The sequence below is a fragment of the Triticum urartu genome, chromosome 6A (assembly GCF_056163025.1).
Source record: "Triticum urartu cultivar PI428250 chromosome 6A, HENAU_Tu73, whole genome shotgun sequence".
NCBI classification, from domain to species: Eukaryota; Viridiplantae; Streptophyta; class Magnoliopsida; order Poales; family Poaceae; genus Triticum; species Triticum urartu.
Genome location: NC_141878.1, coordinates 523,960,418 through 523,966,488, shown reverse-complemented (window position 1 = coordinate 523,966,488; position 6,071 = coordinate 523,960,418).

Here is a 6,071-nt window from a genome sequence, read left to right as displayed (position 1 = left end):
TGTTAACCATCAACACTTGATGCTCCTTCTTGATTTCTACCTCCGCAGCCTTTAGCATCGCGAAGAGCTCGGGAATTGCCTTATCCATCCCTTGCATATTATAGTTCATCATGAAGCTTTTGTAACTTGGTGGCAGTGATTGAAGAACTCTGTCAATGACACTAACATCAAGAAGATTAACTCCCAGTTGAGTCAAGTGGTTGTGGTACCCAGACATTCTGAGTATATGTTCACTGACAGAACTATTCTCCTCCATCTTGCAGCTATAGAACTTATTGGAGACTTCATATCTCTTAATTCGGGCATTTGCTTGAAATATTAACTTCAACTCCTGGAACATCTCATATGCTCCATGATGTTCAAAACGTCGTTGAAGTCCCGATTCTAAGCCGTAAAGCATGGAACACTGAACTATCTAGTAGTCATCAGCTTTGCTCTGCCAGGCGTTCATAACATTCGGTGTTGCTCCTGCAGCGGGCTTTGCACCTAGCGGTGCCTCCAGGACGTAATTCTTCTGTGCAGCAATGAGGATAATCCTCAAGTTACGGACCTAGTCCGTGTAGTTGCTACCATCATCTTTCAACTTAGCTTTCTCTAGGAACACATTAAAATTCAAAGGAACAGTAGCACGAGCCATTTATCTACAACAACATAGACATGCAAAATACTATTAGGTACTAAGTTCATGATAAATTAAAGTTCAATTAATCATATTACTTAAGAACTCCCACTTAGATAGACATCTCTCTAGTCATCTAAATGATCACGTGATCCATATCAACTAAATTATATCCGATCATCACGTGAGATGGAGTAGTTTTCAATGGTGAACATCACTATGTTGATCATATCTACTATATGATTCACTCTCGACCTTTCTGTCTCAGTGTTCCGAGGCCATATCTGCACATGCTAGGCTCGTCAAGTTTAACCCGAGTATTCTGCTTGTGCAAAACTGGCTTGCACCCGTTGTATGTGAACGCAGAGCTTATCACACCCGATCATCACGTGGTGTCTCGGCACGACGAACTGTAGCAACTGTGCATACTCAGGGAGAACACTTATACCTTGAAATTTAGTGAGAGATCATCTTGTAATGCTACCGTCGTACTAAGGAAAATAAGATGCATAAAGGATAAACATCACATGCAATCAAAATACGTGATATGATATGGCATCATCATGTTGTGCCTTTGTTCTCCGTCTCCAAAGCACCATCATGATCACCATCGTCACCGGCTTGACACCTTGATCTCCATCGTAGCATCATTGTCGTCTTGCCAACTATTGCTTCTACAACTATCGCTACCGCTTAGTGATAAAGTAAAGCAATTACATGGCGATTACATTTCATACAATAAAGCGACAACCATAAGGCTCCTGCCAGTTGCCGATAACTGTTACAAAACATGATCATCTCATACAACAATTTATATCTCATCATGTCTTGACCATATCACATCACAACATGCCCTGCAAAAACAAGTTAGATGTCCTCTACTTTGTTGTTGCAAGTTTTACGTGGCTGCTACGAGCTTCTAGCAAGAACCATTCTTACCTACGCATCAAAACCACAAGATTTTTCGTCAAGTGTGCTGTTTTAACCTTCAACAAGGACCGGGCGTAGTCAAACTCGATTCAACTAAAGCTGGAGAAACAGACACCCACTAGCCACCTGTGTCTAAAACACATAGGTAGAACCAGTCTCATGAACACGGTCATGTAATGTTGGTCTGGGCCACTTCATCCAACAATACCGCCGAATTAAAGTAAGACATTGCTAGTAAGCAGTATGACTATTATCGCCCACAACCCTTTGTGTTCTACTCGTGCATATAACATCTAGGCTTAGACCTGGCTCTAATACCCTGTTGGGAAATGCGGTATTTCAAATTTTTTCCTACAATCACGCAAGATCTATCTAGGAGATGCATAGAAATGAGAGGGGAGAGTGTGTCCACGTACCCTCGTAGACCGAAAGCGGAAGTTTTTAGTAACGCGGTTGACGTAGTCGAACGTCTTCGCAATCCAACCGATCCAAGTACCGAACGTATGGCACCTCCGCGATCAGCACATGTTCAGCTCGGTGACGTCCCTCAAACTCTTGATACAGTTGAAGCTGAGGGAGAGTTCCGTCAGCACGACGGCGTGGCGACGGTGATGATGAAGTTTACCGACGCAGGGCTTTGCCTAAGCACTACGACGATATGACCAAGGTGTGTAATTGTGGAGGGGGCACCGCACACGGCTAAGAGAAACTTTGGTGTGCCCCTCCCATGTATATAAAGGAGGGTGGAGGAGGCCGGCCAAGGTGTGGCGTGCCAAGGGGGAGTCCTGCTTGGACTCTCGGTCCAAGTAGGATTCGCCCCCTTTCCTATTCCAAGAAGAAGAAGGGGGAAAGAGAGGGAGGAGAAGAATGAAAGGGGGGCGCCCCCAACCCTAGTCCAATTCCGATTGGGCTTGGGGGTGCGTGCCTCCACCTGGCCGCTGCCTCCTCTCTTCCACTAGGGCCCATGAAGGCCCATTAACCCCCTGGGGGGTTCCGGTAACCCCCGGTACTCCAAAAAATGCCCGAACCTATCCAAACTATTCCGGTGTCCAAACATAACCTTTCAATATATCAATCTTTATGTCTCGAACATCTCGAGACTCCTCGTCATGTTCGTGATCTCATCTGGGACTCCGAACAAACTTCGGTACATCAAATCACATAACTCATAATACAAATCATCATCGAACATTAAGCGTGCGGACCCTACGGGTTCGAGAACTATGTAGACATGACCGAGACACATCTCCGGTCAATAACCAATAGTGGAACCTGGATGCTCATATTGGTTCCCACATATTCTACGAAGATCTTTATCGGTCAAACCGTACAACAACATACGTTGTTCCATTTGTCATCGGTATGTTACTTGCCCGAGATTCGATCGTCGGTATCATCATACCTAGTTCAATATCATCACCGGCAAGTCTCTTTACTCGTTCCGTAATGCATCATCCCATGGCTAACTCATTAGATACATTGCTTGCAAGGCTCATAGTGATGTGCATTACCGAGAGGGCCCAGAGATACCTCTCCGATACACAGAGTGACAAATCCTAATCTCGATCTATGCCAACTCAACAAACACCATCGGAGACACATGTAGAGCATCTTTATAATCACCCAGTTACGTTGTGACGTTTGATAGCACACAAGGTGTTCCTCCGGTATTCGGGAGTTGCATAATCTCATAGTCTGAGAAACATGTATAAGTCATGAAGAAAGCAATAGCAGAAAAACTAAACGATCATTATGCTAAGCTAACGGATGGGTGTTGTCCATCACATCATTCTCTAATGATGCGACCCCGTTCATCAAATGACAACACATGTCTATGGCTAGGAAACTTAACCATCTTTGATTAACGAGCTAGTCAAGTAGAGGCATACTAGGGACACTCTGTTTGTCTATGTATCCACACATGTACTAAGTTTCTGGTTAATACAATTCTAGCATGAATAATAAACATTTATCATGATATAAGGAAATATAAATAACAACTTTATTATTGCCTCTAGGGCATATTTTCTCCATGAAACGCTTCCGCTTACTGTCTACGAGGGTACGTAGACACACTCTCCCCCCAGTTGCTATGCATCTCCATGGATAGATCATTGCGTGTGCGTATATTTTTTTTTGTTTTCCGTGCAACGATTCCCAAGAGACGGTTGAGGGACTTTTTGTTTCAGGTTGCGGATGACCATGTCGGAATAGGCCGTGAAATACTTGTGTTCATGGAACCAAGTGTGAATGTTGGCCCAAAAGGTTGTGCCCTTTTTCTTAGTGCCATGGATCGGATCGAGGTTAGTAGCCTACCATACATCGCACAACAGCTCGTCCTCCCGCAAGTTGAAGCTTTCTTCTCTACCCTTCTTCTTTGAATCGCCACCAAAATCATCCGGATCATCATCCTCCTTCTCCTCCTGCTGTCTGGCGCCCAATCTAGCTGCTATGTGTCCGTGCCTAGCTAGGTGTAGTCCTGCTACGTACCGGACTGGGTGTACTGATGCATGCTTAGCTGGGTGTATGTGCCGGATTGTGCGGGCTTCGAGTCATTCACCTGCTCGACCTCATAACAACCTTCTGCTCCGCCTTCCTCGTGGATGATCTCGTACATCTCCCTGGTCGCGTCGTCGTATGCCGGCTCTCCCGCTTTAGGCATATCGGCAAACAGTGTGCGGGAACCCATCTGTTCCACGCCCGTCGTCCGCGTTTGGAGAAGCTGTGTCGATGAACTCTCAAAGAAAAGCAGTGGTGCCGCGTTGACGTCCACGATGAACAGTACGATGGTGACTGCCGGGGATTGCCTACCCAGCTGTTTGGTGGCGTAGTAGTACGGAGGCTGTTCCAGCCATGGCGACGTCTGCACAGTCGGCGAGGGTGGTGGCGCACCGTAGCCCAGCCCCGACCTCCACCACATCCGTGACCAACACGCCTACCGCCACGTTCGTCACTAGCACGCCTTCCGCCGGCCTTCTCCTTGAGCTTTTCCTCCTTTGCGACCTTTACTTTGATGTGATGATTTTGCTATGTTGTTGAATTGATCTTCTGGGTGAGCATGATGCTCGTATCCTACACCACCTTCGTCTCTTGCAGGGTTTCCTCTGGGTCCACGCGGCGGTTGCGGGAGGAAAGAAGAGTGGGGGAAAAAGGCGAGAATTTGATGGAGAGCGCCGGGATGGAAGAAGAGACTGTGGGATTTTGCTGTTGAAACAGTGCGGCCAACTACAAAAGCGCGGGTTCTGCCTCAGTTTTTGTGGGCCGGGGGTGTTGGAGTCCCATGTGGCTCGTGTGACTTTGAGAGAAAATTATGGTCGGAACTGCTCTACGGACCGATAAAATCGGTGTTGGATGGGTTGTAGTGTGCGGACAGCTGTGTCCGAAAGGATACAAACGGTTTGAGGGTCGGTGTTGGAGATGCCCTAATCTTATAAACATGCACGAGAAACAGAACGACAATTTATATATTTGAGAAAAAGAAACATAACGACAATTTAACATAGCCCAAAATCAGTTGACTAACAGCCCTCCTCTTCTTAGCAAGCGATGCGAAGGGCATTCAGGTCCCGAAGCAGGTTATGGCTGTCGACCCCACATGTCAGCGGGTGAACATGATTGCGTATAAATAAAAGGTCGGAGGCAGGCCGTTTGTGTTGCCATGATAGTGCTCGGCTGTTCACTACTACAGCAGCAGCAGATGGCAAGTGGGCCAATAAACCAGCCAGATCAGCCTGTCAGTGGGAGGAGGGTAAAGCAGCCGCAAGCGGGACCCACGCGCTAGCGGAGCAAGTGTGAATGGTGGGCGGGACCGTGCCGTCAAGTGCTCGTAGTACGAACGAACGAACCAGCGGCGCCGCCACCACTACCTGGCAAGGCAAGCGTAGTGGCCTGTCCACCAGCCCACCCATGTCAGACGGCCAAGCAAACCGGGTATGCCTCCGTGAGCCGGGTCCACGCAGGTCGGGTGGCGCTGTCAGCGTTATCTATCCCTTTGTCTGCTTCTGCTTACACACAACTAAACAAACATGCTTTCTTTTTCCATTCCTCCACTTATCACCTCCCGTTCGGCGGGCAAGACCGGCCGCGCACGGGAGCGCACCCGCAGGGCAGCTGCTCGATGACGCGCGGGCCAGGGGGTCGCCCGCCCCACAGGCCAGCCTCACAGGCCTGCGTATTTCTGCGGTCAAGGCGGAACCGGCTTGCTTAGCTTAGCGTACCCCGTGGACCGCGCGACGAGACATCCGCACGCCTTTCCATAATAACTGCACGCGTTGCAGGAGGACGCAAGCGATTCGAGCTTACCAAAAATCCTGAAGAACCATCTTTCCAAAAAAAAAAAATCCTGAAGAACGGGGGGTAATTAGCGCCCAAACCCCTGACTCTTTCTGTTTCTGGTAAACGAGCCCGCTCCGGTCCCTTTCCTTCCCAGCCCGGGTACGGGGTACCGACCTGCCGTGGGGCGAGAAAAAAAAAAGCCGGGGCGAGGGAGTAGCGGCAGGTCGCTGGCGATAACGGCACGCTT